Source organism: Acipenser ruthenus, chromosome 4 (genome assembly GCF_902713425.1).
Source record: "Acipenser ruthenus chromosome 4, fAciRut3.2 maternal haplotype, whole genome shotgun sequence".
NCBI lineage: Eukaryota > Metazoa > Chordata > Actinopteri > Acipenseriformes > Acipenseridae > Acipenser > Acipenser ruthenus.
In genome coordinates this window covers 20802565-20819888 of record NC_081192.1, presented here as the reverse complement: position 1 = coordinate 20819888, position 17324 = coordinate 20802565, and the positions used below count along the sequence as shown (strand labels likewise).

Genomic DNA, 17324 nt, shown 5'->3' with positions numbered 1-17324 from the left:
CCGTGTTTATTAGAAATGAACCCAAAACAAGGAGCCAGAGAGCTTTGTTTCAACAGATTAATAGAAAAATAAAGAAAACAAAACTGAAAGTAACCTTCACCGACTTGCCCGCAAGGGCTGTCGGAATAAAATAAGCTAAAATAAGAAAGGCAAAATAAAGTAAATAAACCTGCGATGGGGAAAACAACTATACTAAAGATGGCGACTTCTCTCTCCCTGCAGCACTTGCTGCTCTGCGGTTTCTGAGGGTCGTGTGCGTCTCTATGTGTCTCTCATGCTGCTCTCTTTTTCTTCCTCCTGCCGTCCGTCAGGCTTTTCAGCTCACAAACTGCCCCCTACTGAAGACAGAGAACTTTTATCAGCCCAGTGCACCTGTGGCTCATCAGGCCGCTCTGACCCGCCACAGGTGCTCTGCAAAGCCCAATGATGTCAGGTGCTTCCCCTTCCTTCTGCAGTCCGGTCCGGTGACTGCCACACTAAGGTTTTACTGTATTTACTTAAATCTGAAAACTAATTACCATATGGACAAATACTATTATCTCTTTTTGGTTATAAGGATAAAAGCCATTGAAATTTTGACAAGTTCTTTAGAAAATGTTGGCATAGCATACAAATTCATTAATGTTTTATAGGCAGCAATATAACAGGTAATAAATAAATTGAAAATTACAGTTTGGAGAAAGTACATAATCATACACAAGTAAAAAGGCATGTGAACTTAAATTTTTCAATGAACGTGACCGTGATTTACCTGTCATTCCCTTCCTCCTCGCTGAGGTGCATATCTCAGCGTCTTCGCTGTTAGGTCCTCCACATCACTGGCCTTCACATTTTTGTCAGTTCAACAAAGTGCTCCTACAAAAGAAAAGGGTTGGAGATACGTCTATTGATAACCCTAACTGAAAGTTTAAATAGCCAAAAATCAATCCCAAAAGTTTTGTTCGAGGTAATTAAATTAAACTCTATAATGGTCATTTGCAGCAGCTTTTTCATTTGTGTTAACAACTGAATGAAAAAGACTTCCCTCAATATGAAGACTCTTTATATATTTTCATGCATTATACATTATTTTCATGCACTATACATTAAACAAAATGTAACTGGATGAGCCTTAAATTACCAAATCGGAATAGAAGAAATATGAAAATGGTAATTCTAAATATATATGAATATAAAATCAACCTGTGCAAATAATTCTGCAGATGGCAAGATCCTGCAAACTGTTCTTTCCTTTCCTGCCCATAAGGCTGTATTGAGCCCAAAGCTAGTATGTCCCCAACTTCCTCATCATATGTCGGATGCTGTCCCCAGCATTGCTGCCACCTAGCGAACTCAGGTAGATGATCTGAAAAGACAAACAATTACATATATTAAGGAATATAAATGGAGTCTACCGATATCGTTAAATTCGTAATTGTTTTTCATAAAACCTGCTGTTTTCTTACCATGTTCTTTCTGTATGCATTGTCCTTTTGCAAACGTCTAGAGTTCCTCTAGCTCCCTAACGTCACTGCACGGCCGATCAATTATGTCGCCTACATCTTCAACAGTTCCATTACTGGCTAGCATTGTCCTCAGTAGGGTTATCATCTCTGTATGTTTCTCCATCATAATTTTACTTTAAAATTCCTGTAACATATCCACTTTTAATAGTGTTAACATATTTAAAATGTTTTTTTTTTTTTTTTAACATGTCTAGTTTTATGGATATGACTGTCCATATCAGCGTATATTTCTATAAACATATAACCTGTCACCAGTATCATGAAAAATACGAGCTGTATATTAAACAAAGTTCTTATCCCAAGATTACACCCTTACAATCACGTGAAAAGCGATGAACTTACTATCATTAGGAGCTGTCCTCTGCTCACTTGGCCTTTTGGCACTCACATGGTGACTGCCTGGAGAAATACTCTCATGGCTACTAACGGGAGAAATCAGTGCAGTGTTGGGAGAAGCTATAGAAAGAAAAGGAAGAAACATAAATCAAATACCTGCATACCAATCACAAGCGAATCTGTGATTACATCAAAACTTTATAATAAGAATTATATAGTGCCTTTCATAGTGGACCACCATCACAAAGCGCTTTACAGAGGTAGGCTGTGATCTGTGCATTATATGCAGAGTCACTTACAATCAGACATTGATTTAACATCTCATCCACAGGATGGAGCACAAGGAGATTAAGTGACTTGCTCAGGGTCACACAGTGAGACAGTCAATGGCAGAGCTGAAATTTGAACCAGTGACCTTCTGGTTACAAGCCCTGGACTTTAACCACTGGACCACACAGCCTCCTGTAACTCTGTAATTTCTGAATATGTTAAGGCACGTGCACGAAACTAATGTGGTTTGTGATGGAACACAAAAAAATGCTTCTCTGTGTGGCAATGTGCTCCGCCCCGTGTGCATTTCTGTGTTGTATGTTGCGTGTGGTGTGTTAATGTTGGTGTATAGAGATGGCTGCACGGGATATAAATGGGTGTGTGCAGCACTGGTTATTTAAAATGTATAATTGTATTTAGGCACAGGATTGCACATCACTTCACATGCATTTAAAGTATTTAATATGTGAGCACGAGGTTGCACATAATTAATTCACGTGCTGGGATTCAAGTGAATATAATTAATTAGTAATTGAATCCCAGCACAACAGTATATATAGATGCATGTTTTACTCACTCGGGGTTGTGTGTTCGGTTAGTGGAGAACGTGTGTGGAGAAGGAGGTAAAATAAACGATAACAAAAAGAATAATAATAACTGTTTGACTCAGCATGTTTGTTTGTCTGTCCGTCCACCGTTTGTTTAAGTGTTAGTCCGTTTCGTTTATCTGTTTTATTTGGCCTCAAGTGCCGTGTCCTGTCTTCTGTTTGTTTAAACCTTTTATTTATAATAAACCGCGCAACAGCGCTTTCATCATTTCACCTCATCTGTCCTGTCTCTGTGTATTCATTCCCTGGTTCTGACGTCACCACTCAGCCAGCCGTGTGACACTCTGTAATGAACATATTTCTACATTTACCTTTGAAATAGAAGTAGTACACTTTTACTAAGCCGAGCAAATGTGCCTGCAATGGTTCTATTTCTGGGTGGCGACCTGGATGGGCGCCTGCGTTTGCTTAGTGGAGTTCCCTGAGGTGACCTGCTGCTCCATGTTGTTGGGACGCTCTGTATCCGCTGAGTGCTTAAGGAGGCTCCCTAAGTAGGCGTACCATCCTGCACCAGCCTAATTTGCTTCCTTGGAGAGTGTCTTATTACTGGGACACTTGAATCACAAAGAGGTGTATCTAGACCCCCCAAAAATTAATATCAGTCCCAATATATCATCTCACCTTTTAGACAAAAGTTTGCTTTCAGACAACAAAAGCAAAGCCCAATTTGATTAGTCTAGACCATTTGCAAGATAATCTGATGCCGTAGTTCCCTGTATTACCCACTCAAGAGGCCACGTGCAAGATTTTGCCAAAAGAATTCAAAATGTAAAGTAAATGCAAGCATGAGAACAAAATTGACATTGTGGCAATGTTGACCAATCATTAGGCACTACTGCATCTGAGTCAGCAAAACATTCTGGCTTCATTATATTATAACTGTATACAGTGGTCCCTGATGTAGGGATCCTTCAATGAAGAGACACCGATCGTATGGACATCTGAATATGTCCTGAATTCTAAATTATAATGCAATTGAATCTCTGTTTATGGGACACCTTCCACATAGGAACACATTGGCTTGGGTGGAGAGGTGTTCCTTCTTTACAGGGACCATTGTCCATGTATAAAATTGTCTGTACTTTACCAAATCTGCTACCCTCTTATTCAGTCCAAGCAAAAAAGAAAAAAGGTATTGTAATAATACTCTCTTCTAATTCATCGGCAATGTGAACTCCAATGCAGCACACACAGCAAAAGACTAGATATCATGCAACATGTTAAGCACTTACCGTGAGGTGTTCGTGGCATAGATGCTGGTGTTTTGGTAGTTTTTCTTTTTTTATTTTTTTGCCTCTCATCTTTGTCCCCAAGCTGTCTGCATCTTCTTCATCTGTAATATGAAAAACAATCTGCACACTTTCATAACCACAATATTGACTATTGCCTCTCTTCAGACTGATACTAGTAATTAAAAATGAATTGTACTATTTTTATTATTTACTGTCGCCAAGTCCGGACTTTCAAAGTCTCTTTCAAAGCGTTACTCACTATGCTCCATTGTCACACACAAAAAGCGTATATGTGCGCATGCGTATCGATTCCGCTTGTGGCGGACATTAATCTGGCAAAGGAGTTTATTAATTCATAATTACTATTAATTTAGCTGATGGCTTTGTCCAACTCGATATAAAGTATTCAACTTAACAAAAAATACAATATTACTACAAAGACAAAATAATTTAATGACACGATAAATGTTCTCACAGCGTTCCGATAACATAACTATCTCATCAAGTAAAAAAAATAAATAAATGGACATAGAATTTACAACAAAGTGACTAAGAATACAGTTTAATGATTTGTGAATGCATAACATTACAGCAACGTTACTTGAATGTTTTCGGCTAACATAACCAAACTAGAACCTTTTGCGAATGTTATGAAAACTATCTGTGTTTGCTACGCCTGCTCTTGACCTGCCCCGATATCAAATCGTACTGTGTTTTGTATTTGCTCTTATTAGAACTGAAGACATTGTAATTTGTATCTTGCTCTTAATTGTACTGTAATTCTTGATATGTACTTTTTTGTATACAACTGTAAGTCGCCCTGGGTAAGGGCATCTGCTAACAAATAAATAATATATCTGCCATTCCCGCCCAGTTTGTGGCGGTATATGGACAAGGCATTGGGTAAAGTCTAAAAGATGGATAGACCCGGAGCCTTTGAGACGAGCATCAGCTGGCATTTCAAAGCCTTAGAAATCGCTTTAATTCAGTGATAACCCCACTGTAACTAATATGTAATTTTAAGCTAGTGTTGAAATGTCTGACGTTGAATCTAATATTAGTTATGGTAACTCAATATTTTTGTGTAAAACTGAAATATAGTTAGGAAATAAACGAAACAAAACACGATTGTGTACATTGTTAATACAAACTGAACCGTGTCACGGTCAACACTGTCTATCTCAAGAAGTCGGCAGCACTCAGCAAATCTATATTTCCATCGTAGAAGAAATTTTTTTAAAAGCGGAATTTCATGTCTGAAATTAAAAAGGTGATTGGCTACTCAATCTAGATTGGATATGTAGGGTTTACTCCATAAAATGAAGTAACATGGATAACTTATTGCTCTAATATTTATTATTAATTGTTAATTTCTGCATCCATTCCTGTTCTGTAATTATTCAAATACAGTTGAATTTAAATTAAATGTACTTAGTAAAAGTACCAAGCTTATTACTTTTTACTTCTAGTAAAATCTAGCACTTAGTATGTGGCTAGAGAGTAGGTGAGTGCAGTACAAAACAGTATCAGTGTGTTCAGCAAGTTAACAGAAGAGCAATTTATTTGATTGTGTTAGCGCCATTCACAATAACATAAACAGTGTTATGCATTATGTGTTTAATAATTCTGATTATGCGTACTGCATATTTAAATGGCAATAGCTGGTCTACTTTGTCTAATCCTGGCTTTTTGTACATTTAATATGTTTTGATTAGATGACAATAGAAAGAAAACAATCAGTTGTTAAAATCTGCAATAAATACACCTGATATTTACACCTGACTTCTGCCTCTTGGTTCTGGGGAGGGGAAATGTCTTCATGCAAGGGGTGGTCGATAGGACGCGCATACTGGGCCAAAGCCAACTCAAGTGTAAACGGGTTGCTCAAATGATAAGAATCTTCTAATCTGATTGACTCTGAGCCAGTTCAGGTCCGAGTTGTAAGTGTTAAAACAGTAGGAGTGATTCTATATAGGAGCTGTGGAAAAATGTGGGCCTCAAGTGAAAAACCAAATCTATGTTAACGCCCTTGACTTTTCTTCTTGAGACTGTGGTTTACATCTGCTTTAGGTTATTTCCCAATAAAATAAGTTTGGTAGTGTCAACTTGGCCATGAATGGAGAGTAGCCATTAGCGGGTGTGATGGGCATAGAGACTGAACCCTCATCCCTTAAAGGGCAGACTTGAGACGTAAATCACTGCTAATACTATCCATGCTCGGGGGTAAGCCAGACCACACTTCAGCCTACAGAGCTGACAATCAACCATGAGCGCCACAGTTCTTAAAATGTAATTTGTTTTATTCTGTCTTTGGCATGGAGGAAAGAGATAGCAATATCAATCAAAGGGATTTTGTGAGATTTAGAGGCATAAAAGTGCAGATACTGAATCTCTGCCAAAAGTATAGTTTAATCGCACCATTTCTAAAAGTGCTGAAAATAGTCATATTAAGGCCCTTCCATATGTATGTATGTATGTATGTATGTATGTATGTATGTATACTACAATTATGTATGTAAATTAATATTATAAAACAAAATAGTTATCTACAGAAAATAAAAAAAACAACAACCTGCTTATTATCTAAATCAATTTCACATTTCCTTAGTACAGTACAGAACCTATTATCAGAACAAAATGTGGAATACAGATAATTAAATATCTGTACTGTATGTTATGTAATAAATACATATGTAACATAAATAATGCATTAAAGGATACTTGTTTTAAAAAATAATTCAGCCAGTTGGTTTATTTGATTGTACTCGATGAGCACATTTTTTATTTGATTGTTTAAGGAAGCCGGAAAGATATGTGACCTTAATCTCTGGTAGTTTAGTGTTTGAAACAGTCACAATTTAAGAAACCAAATGAGGATGTTAAAAAATCAACAGCAAATAACTATCATAACTGTGTACCTGCACTAAAATAGTTTATAGTGTAACCCAACAAAGACTGCAATATATCAGAAGATATTATTAAAACCATGACAATGAAAATCAACGAGGGGAAGTATTGATCTTTTGCTTAAAGCTTCCATGGAATCCGGTGCTATCGATTTATTGTAAGCTTTGTTTGAAAACATTGTTACAAACTGTTCTTTAAATTCTTCTTTACAGATCTCACATTCCTTGAAATCAAAAGAATGAGGTATAGTGTTTGAATCAACATTCCAATAAACATTCCTATGGATGATTTACAAGTCAAAAGTGAAACCCTAGTTTCGAGAAGCTATTTCTCAGCTATGTGAGATATTGATTCATTAATAGCAGGAGGTAGGAAGATCCAAGAATAGTAAGATGTTCTTTTGCTATTATAAATTCTCAGCATTTTTAAAAGCTATTAATAGATCCATCTTAAACATCCAGGTCATGTATTGTTTCCTCAGACAAAAATGTCCCAATGTTTTCAATTTCTATTCCTTTTTTTATCTTACTGCAAGCAAGCCTCATATGTACGAGGAAGCACAACATTTAAATACAATTAAAAGATAAGTTTTAGTTCTCTCTGACATATGCGTATTTTTAAGAAAAAGTACAAAATGTGCTATACTTTTAATAATCATGCTTTGCATTTAAAAAGGGAATAGATAATAATGGAATATTTTGGTATTCATCTTGGTATCTTCTTTTGTGCATTCAAAATGAACAAGGGAAATGTTATATTTTTGCAGGATTTTCATCTGTATTTCATTTCCTTTTGTTCCATTGTCTCAAACTCCTAGAGATTACACATATACCATACGTCTTTATATATCTTTATTGTCTTAAGTGAGTGAAGTAAGTTGGAGCTATTTTTATCCTAACTGCTCCAGAGAAATAAAAATGTAAGTTCATATAAATAGGCATTTGGATAAAGGGGAGTTTATGCCCATCAGATATAATAAAAGTGGAACATGTTGGGGGAGATGTTTAGATCAGGGTTTGGAAAAGGGGTTAAACTGTATTCTCTAGAGATCTGAATTAGAAGAACAATCAGCTCATTTTCCTCGATTTATTTCCCTGTCATGTAGATTTTTGGTAGTTACTCTCAATTTAGAATTATGTCTGGAGCAACTTCCATGACTCCCTGTGGCAGGATAACAGAGGTTTGAGGCTCAGAGACAGTGGAAGGGGCAAAATAATGATCTTTATTAAACAAAAATAATCAAATAAATAGGCACAAGGGCCCAAACAAAAGGTTTAAACAAAATACAGAAATGTAGGCTGGGCATTCACCTTCACTACAGTTTCTTTTTCAAAACTAAACAGCACAGCACACCCTCACCCCAAAAACTCTTCCCCAAAGGGTTTCACCTGCCCTTTTATAGACTGTGGCTGGAGCCCAATTAACTAATAATTAACAATTAAGCACTTAAGGCTCCAGTCACATTCTCACATGTATTTTACAGGGAGGAATTTAACCCCCTCCCTGCCAATCCAAAACAAACAAGAATTCTAAGAAAAACAGTAAAAATAACAATAATAAACACAAATTATAGGGCCGAGCTGGCACCCCATCACATTTTCCCCCCCCTTGTGTGCAGCACACCTGGCCCCAACGGCCACCTCCCCCCTTTGTCCCAAAGTCCCGGACGAGGGGAAGCAAGTGGCCCATGGGGGCGGCCATGGTGGGAGGTCTTCCTTCTCCCATTGCTGAGGGAGGGTCAGTCCATAGCCCAGCGCCCTCTTGGCGGGACTGAGACCTGGCGAAAGGGGACCCAGGTGCATTGGATGGGGCGTCGGGAGCACAGGCAGGCGACCAGTCGGCTGCAGCCCCAGGCAGAGGTGCGAGCCCAGGCGACAGTGCAGCGACGTCTGGTCAACCAGGGGGAGCGGAGCAGGAGACCAGGCGACCTCCTGTGCCTGGTGGTGCTGCGACCTGGGAGTCAGGCCCAGCGACCAAAGGTCCAGCCATGGAGCCTGGATGTCCGAGAGCCTAGGCCGAGGGATCCAACCTCCAGGCGCCGGGCTGTGGCACAGGGGTGGAGGTCAGGGCTGTGGTGGAAGTGGTCTCCTCACCTCCCCCCCTTCTTCGTGGCTGGCAGCTCCCCTTTGTGAGGCTCCGGCCACAGTACTTCCTGCTGCCATTCAGGACTGGCAGCGACCCCAGGAGAAGCAGGACCCTCGGGAGGCAACGACGGCAGCGGACCCTCGGGAGGCGACGGCGGCAGCGGACCCTCGGCAGGTAAGCTCGGGAGGGGAGCCCCTGGCCATGAAGACGGCAGCGGGAGCTCCACTTCTCCCTCGTACTCTGCAAACGGTGGCTGCCAAGGCGATGCAGAGCAGCAGGCAACCCCAGGCGAAGCAGGACCCTCGGCAACCCCAGGCGAAGCAGGACCTTCGGCGACCCTAGGAGGAACAAAAGCAGAGCAGCAGGCAACCCCAGGCGATGTGAGGCAGGCATCCTTGGGCGTGGCCAACATTGCAGGAACCTCCGGCCAGGGTGGCAGTAGCCAGAGTTCCTCTTCCCTGTTGGCAGCAGGAGGTAGTGCCCGCTCCAGCTCCTCTGGTGGCGGACGCGGAAACAGCAGCTCGTCTCCCTCTGATGGCGGAGGCGAGAACAGCAGCTCGTTTCCCTCTGGTGGCGGAGGCGAGAACAGCAGCTCGTCTCCCTCTGGTGGCGGAGGCGAGAACAGCAGCTCATCTCCCTCTGGTGGCGGAGGCGGGAACGGCGACGCTGGTCCTTCCGGCGACGCTGGACCCTCTGGACCCCCTGGCGACGCGGGACCCCCTGGCCCCTCTGGCGATGCTGGACCCTCTGGACCCCCTGGCGGCGCGGGACCCTCTGGACCCCCTGGCGGCGCTGGACCCTCTGGCGCTCGGGACAGTAGCTCCACCCCAGGCGACGGCGGACCAGCAATGACCCCAGGCGATGCGGACAGGCAGGCAACCCCAGGCGATGCGGACAGGCTGGCATCCTTGGGCAGTGCTGTGCCTCTTAGCCGCCAGGCAGTTTGTCCCCGCGCTCCCTTCAGCAGCCGGTACAGAGGCTGGGAGGGACCTCCAGCATCTTCTGCTGGCGGTGGAGGGAGAGACAGCGCCCGCTGTACCCCCTCTGCTGGCGGTGGAGGGAGAGACAGCTCCGGCTCCTCCCCCTCTGCTGGCGGTGGAGGGAGAGACAGCTCCGGCTGTTCCCCCTCTGCTGGCGGTGGAGGGAGAGACAGCTCCGGCTGTTCCCCCTCTGCTGGCGGTGGAGGGAGAGACAGCTCCGGCTCCTCCCGCTCGGGCCGTGGATGCACCGACTCCTCCCGCTCGGGCCGTGGACGCACCGACTCCTCCCGCTCGGGCCGTGGACGCACCGACTCCTCCCGCTCGGGCCGTGGACGCACCGACTCCTCCCGCTCGGGCTCCTCCCCCTTGGGCTGTGGACGTTCGGGCTCCTCCCTCTCGGGCTGTGGACGTTCGGGCTCCTCCCTCTCGGGCTGCGGATGTTCGGGCTCCTCCCTCTCGGGCTGCGGACGTTCGGGCTCCACCCTCTCGGGCTGCGGACGTTCGGGCTCCTCCCTCTCGGGCGACGGCAGCGCCTCCCCCTCTCTGGGCGACGGCAGCGGCTCCACCCCCTTTTCTTCAAGGAGGGGGATCTCCCCCATGTCTATCGCCAGGTATGCCAGGACCATGACGGCTATCTCCTGGAGGGACCCCGGGTGGTGCTCTCTCTCCCACTCCTCCCACCTCTCCCCATCTCGACGCCACAGCGTGCTGAGGGCTGTGGGGAGGTCGTGGAAGAGGTCCGCTTCGGGGTGCACCAACCACTCCCAGATCTCCCGTGATGGTGGTGAAGGCGGTGTTGGTGGGGTGGCTGCCGAGGACGGGGTTGGTAGCTGCTCCTGGTCCGGGTTGTGGGGGCATCCTGCCCAGCTGTGGCCATCCAGCTCACAGCGCCCACACCAGTCAGCTGGTGGCCCATCCGGACAGGACCTCCACCGGTGGTCCTCCTTCCCGCACCAGGAGCACCACAGGAACAAGCTCGCTGGGTCCTCCCACAGGGTTTGGGTTGGTGGTGGCGGCCGCTGCTGCTGCTGCTTTCTTCGCTGCCTTTGTTTTTTTTCCATTCTGCGCACCGCCAAAAAGAAAACCTCCAAAAATCCAAAAATTCAAAAAAATTCAAAATTCAAAAAAATACTGCTCTGAGCCTCTAGGTGGCGCTATCCCCCTTCTGACACCACGTGTGGCAGGATGACAGAGGTTTGAGGCTCAGAGACAGTGGAAGGGGCAAAATAATGATCTTTATTAAACAAAAATAATCAAATAAATAGGCACAAGGGCCCAAACAAAAGGTTTAAACAAAATACAGAAATGTAGGCTGGGCATTCGCCTTCACTACAGTTTCTTTTTCAAAACTAAACAGCACAGCACACCAACAAACAAACTCACCCCAAAAACTCTTCCCCAAAGGGTTTCACCTGCCCTTTTATAGTCTGTGGCTGGAGCCCAATTAACTAATAATTAACAATTAAGCACTTAAGGCTCCAGCCACATTCTCACATGTATTTTACAGGGAGGAATTTAACCCCCTCCCTGCCAATCCAAAACAAACAAGAATTCTAAGAAAAACAGTAAAAATAACAATATCAACACTACTATCCTAATTGATTGATTGCCATTGTGCTGATATTTCAGTACAGATCTGGACACTACAAAGGAGACACTGTTAAAAAATGTTTGTTGGAGAAGCAAAACAAAAAGTAAATGACGAATCTTTATGAAACCTGGCTTAATTGTAGAGATTGTGAGGAATAGATATTATATCTGTATCTGGTTTATCCCATTATTCTAACTTGGATGTTTTGGTCAATTTAAACTTGATTGGTTTGTCTTTTTCTATTGCATCAAAGTTAACACTATAAGCCAAAGTAGCTGTATTAAGTTGATATAAAAATAATTAACTGATATTTTCAATTGCTTCAGAAGAAAAAATTGTGCATGGTACATAGAAAACAACATACAATGCCATAGTTACATTGAATTAATCATTAAACATGTTCAAATTATTTTATATCCATGTTGGATATTCAGACTTCTTAACTATTCATGTCACAATGTTGTTGTCTCCATAGAATCACATCTTGTCCTCCATGTTGGAAACATCTGAATATAGTAACATTGTTACAGTGTAGTCTGGCTTAGGGAGGTGGAGACATCATTGTGTTCCACTAATGTATCTGTTAACAACCGTGAAGGCAGCAAGCCTGTCTACAGTATTACTGGATCTGAGGGAGGAGCTCTCAGCCAGACCAGGGGCAACCCCACTTGAGCATGGAGGCAGCCCCATTTAGAGTAGACCCCAGGCCCTGTGTTCAAACAGGTGTTAGTAAACACTGAATTAAGCAGAGGCCTAACAATAACAATGGAATATAATGGTGTCTGTAAGGATTCCTGTGGTGCCACCACCTACAGCGCAGAAACAATACAATATCAGATAGGGTTGCCACCCACTCTGGTTTTCCCTGGATTGTTTTTGAGGCAGCTGTCCAGGGAAATCTGTAAGACTTCCCAGGACATTAAATGTAAAAGTATATGATTTATCTATTTATTTATTTGTATGAAATGACTCTGGTGTCCCGTTTTTTGTAAATCAGAGGTGGGAACCCAAATATCAGGGTGCAGGTCACAGGCTTAGACTAGGTACACACCTGAGTAGATATATAATTTAATTCACATTTTTTCTGAGACAATGCTTTGCTATAACTCTAAATTAGAACAGGCAATTAAACTGATAAGGGTTACCAATGTGTTTAAACACAGTAGTATCAATTCTATTACAACAGATAAAAAGCAGTTTCTATCATTACTTCTTAAAATTGTTATATTCAGTGTGTAAACAATAGGTCACGATATATATATATACACTTTTTGAAAACATTCCACACTTGTTAGTTCCCCTTCACAAAATAAGTCCCCTGTGATAACAGGGATAGTAAGGTATTTGTTACTTAGAGGCATCAAATATACTGTATGTCTTTATCTTTTTTTGTTTTCTGGGTGAAGTAATTTAGCATGGGATTCATGAATACATGTATCCAAATATACCCAACCTTCTAAATATACTTATAAACACATGCATTGACTTTAACCAACCTGGTTGTTTGCCAGTCATAATCCTATTAATTGTCCTTAGTTCCAGAAAAAAAAAAAAATTGAAAATGATTGAACATTCCATGATCACAAATCGTAGCAGAATCCTCAGTAGCATTTCTGATCCAGTCCCTGTCAGGTGTATCCATCTGAGTAATGAAGAAACTGAAAATGCAGAGCAAAGGCCTGCTATTTATTGTACTGATATTGGTAGCCTGCACAATAGAGCATTGTTAAGGGTAAGATTTGTGAAACAATAAGCTCTCATTAGAACCATACACAGCTCTTCTACACAAAGGGGCAGCATTCAAACAATTTGGTGCAACAGTAAGGGGTGGATAGTTTGAGGAAATATATTAAGAAATGGCGTGGAAAATAAAATATAAAGGTATTTATATTGTTATAATGAAACGTAAAATACAGAGAACCGTTATGGACATGCAAAGTAACATTTTCTGTTTGGAATAAAATGTATCGATGGCATAAAACTGGAAAATAATTACTACAGTAAGAATAATAAGCTACTCCTTCTTGTAAGCAAGTTGTTTCTTGAGTTATTCTGTTACACTTTTTTTATTCCTCTCAGAAAAGTTGGCTACACAGACCTTTTTCAAAAATTAACAATGCATATCAATACCCAGGCAAAGAAATAACATGAAATGAGAATATAAATAATTGCATCAAGTAAAAACAATATTTGTTTCAGAGTGTAAGAGTGAATGACACAATCTCAGTATGACTTGAAATAGTTTGAAACTGTTATACAATGAAACCTGCATTAACCAGTCAACAGTCAGAGGCGAGACATATTGAATCTCTGTCAAAAAAAAAAAAAAAATAATAATAATAATAATTCTAGTGTCTACTGTAGAAGATATGTGTTTTATTAATGATTACACAATATTTGTGAAAATGCTTAATGAACGACAACAGACTTTCAATCAATGCAAACAATTCAGTGTAAGAGTGGGTGACCTCTTTAATTAAAATAGTAAAGTATTAAATTGTCCATTTTGAGGTGCTTTCTTTCTGAAAATAGAAAAAAAAAAAAAAAAGTAAAAGCAGCTGTACTGTTTATTGTACAATGTATAATCCTAACCGATTCTTCTGTTCATTCCACACTGTGGGCTAATGCAAAAAACAGATTCTGGCACCTGTACTATTCTACCAGGTTTAGAGATTATCCTATCCTATCCTATTGCCTTTTTATGTTTTGTAACAACGTCAGTTCCTTTCCTGTCTGCACTAGAAGACGGCAGTGACTTTCCTGTCTGCACTAGAAGACGGCAGAAGTTTGGTGTCGACTCACCAATTTTGAAGATTACATCTAGGACACTGGCTTAATTATTTTAACAGTTAGAATGCAGGATTTCCCTGCTCTATGCATGAAGCATCAAGGGATTTTAACTCATCAGCGATGCAAAAACTATTTTCATGATTTGTTAATATCAAGCCCTGGAAACAGTTAATTCATTTTACCTCCACAGGGCTTATTTCTATTATTCACATTATGATGATTATTAAACAACACAGCCAACTAAAACATCTTCAAAACTTGCTTGATCTACTGGCTATTTTTATTGGACCTGTTTTCAAGGTGGTTATAGTGTGCTGCAGCAGCCACTATGGTCACTGTAGTTCAATGTAGTATTTTCAACATACATTTACAAAAAATAATTTCTATAAACGGTGGTATTTACTGTAACTCTGCATTAAATTTGAATAGCCATTGTAAATTCTGTCATACCACCTTGTAGTACTGACAGCAAAAACAGCAATATATTTAATATATTTAGTATAGAATACTGCAATAAATTACTTTTTTTTTTTAAAAAAAGGGGAGTTTCTACTGTTAACCTTTTATCAAAGACTATGAGTAGAAGCTCTTGTCTTTTTGACTATCAGCAGAGATTCCATTTGCTAAATTTGTTAAGTTTTGTAAGGAAAGGCATTTTTGTGTTTTGTCCAACCACTGTATTACAACTAAAGAATTAACATTTTTAAAATATAACTGTCATCATTTAAAATACTCTTTTAGCATAACACCAATCTAGACAAAGCCATTTGTCAGTGCTTGATTAATTTCTATGTGCTTACCACTGTGGTTTATTTGACGAAAATACCATACATTTCATTTTTTTCTTGTTATACAATATACAGACGTGCTCAAATTTGTTGGTACCCTTACAGCTCATTGAAATAATGCTTCATTCCTCCTGAAAAGTGATGAAATTAAAAGCTATTTTATCATGTATACTTGCATGCCTTTGGTATGTCATAGAATAAAGCAAAGAAGCTGTGAAAAGAGATGAATTATTGCTTTTTCTACAAAGATATTCTAAAATGGTCTGGACACATTTGTTGGTACCCCTTAGAAAAGATAATAAATAATTGGATTATAGTGATATTTCAAACTAATTAGTTTCATTAATTAGTATCACACATGTCTCCAATCTTGTAATCAGTCATTCAGCCTATTTAAATGGAGAAAAGTAGTCACTGTGCTGTTTGGTATTATTGTGTGCACCACACTGAACATGGCCCAGAGAAAGCAAAGGATAGAGTTGTCTGAGGAGATCAGAAAGAAAATAATAGACAAGCATGGTAAAGGTAAAGGCTACAAGACCATCTCCAAGCAGCTTGATGTTCCTGTGACAACAGTTGCAAATATTATTAAGAAGTTTAAGGTCCATGGAACTGTAGCCAACCTCCCTGGGTGCGGCCGCAAGAGGAAAATCGACCCCAGATTGAACAGAAGGATAGTGCGAATGTAGAAAAAGAACCAAGGATAACTGCCAAAGAGATACAAGCTGAACTCCAAGGTGAAGGTACGTCAGTTTCTGATTGCACCATCCATCGCTTTTTGAGCGAAAGTGGGCTCCATGGAAGAAGACCCAGGAGGACTCCACTTTTGACAGAAAAACATAAAAAAGCCAGACTGGAATTTGCTAAAATGCATATTGACAAGCCACAATCCTTCTGGGAGAATGTCCTTTGGACAGATGAGTCAAAACTGGAGCTTTTTGACAAGTCACATCAGCTTTATGTTCACAGACGAAAAAATGAAGCTTTCAAAGAAAAGAACACCATACCTATAGTGAAACATGGAGGAGGCTCGGTTATGTTTTGGGGCTGCTTTGCTGCGCCTGGCACAGGGTGCCTTGAATCTGTGAAGGGCACAATGAAATCTCAAGACTATCAAGGCATTCTGGAGCGAAACGTACTGCCCAGTGTCAGAAAGCTCTGTCTCAGTCGCAGGTCATGGGTCCTCCAACAGGATAATGACCCAAAACACACAGCTAAAAGCACCCAAGAATGGATAAGAACAAAACATTGGACTATTCTGAAGTGACCTTCTATGAGTCCTGATCTGAATCCTATCGAACATCTATGGAAAGAGCTGAAACTTGCAGTCTGGAGAAGGCACCCATCAAACCTGAGACAGCTGGAGCAGTTTGCTCAGGAAGAGTGGGCCAAACTACCTGTTAACAGGTGCAGAAGTCTCATTGAGAGCTACAGAAAACGTTTGATTGCAGTGATTGCCTCTAAAGGTTGTACAACAAAATATTAGGTTAGTGGTCCCATCATTTTTGTCCATGCCATTTTCATTTGTTTTATTATTTACAATATTATGTTGAATAAAAAATCAAAAGCAAAGTCTGATTTCTATTAAATATGGAATAAACAATGGTGGATGCCAATTACTTTTGTTAGTTTCAAGTTATTTCAGAGAAAATTGTGCATTCTTCGTTTTTTGTGGAGGGGTACCAACAAATTTGAGCACGTCTGTATGTTGATATAATAATAATCTTTATTTTATATAACGCCTTTCATGCACATCTCAAAGCGCTGAACAATAAAAAAAAAACAATAAAACACAATTTGTTCATACAATAAAAGCCATTGAATAAAAATGTGTTTTCAACTTAGATTTAAAAGTGGTTACAGAGTCACTATCCCTTATGACCTTCGGGAGGTCGTTCCACAACCTTGGGGCTAGACATGAAAAGGCTCTGTCCCCGAAAGATCGCCGCTTAGTTATTGGTACCTTAAGTAGACCAGAATCATAGGATCGAAGACTGTGCATTGGGGTATATGGTACCAGAAGCTCACAGATATAGCTTGGCGCTAACCCATGCAGAGCCTTAAAAGTCAGCAATAGGATTTTAAATTTTACTCTGAACTCCACTGGGAGCCAATGCAGCGTGGCTAAGACTGGAGTAATATGATCAGTGAATTTGGTTTTAGTTAAAATTCTAGCTGCTCACCAAAAGCCAAGTTTTGGTCAAAAATAATACAAAGATTATTTAGCCTAGT

The 17324-nt window shown here is 40.9% G+C and overlaps 1 long non-coding RNA gene across 1 annotated transcript; it reads right to left on the bottom strand.

The window, feature by feature from the left end:
* Positions 1-4356, bottom strand: LOC117399370 (uncharacterized). The gene is made up of 4 exons (XR_004544081.3): positions 3952-4356; positions 1183-1961; positions 752-855; positions 1-338 (listed from the first exon to the last, which is right to left on the bottom strand). It is a non-coding gene; the product is annotated as an uncharacterized LOC117399370 (long non-coding RNA).
* Between the last annotated feature and the right edge of the window lie 12968 nt (positions 4357-17324).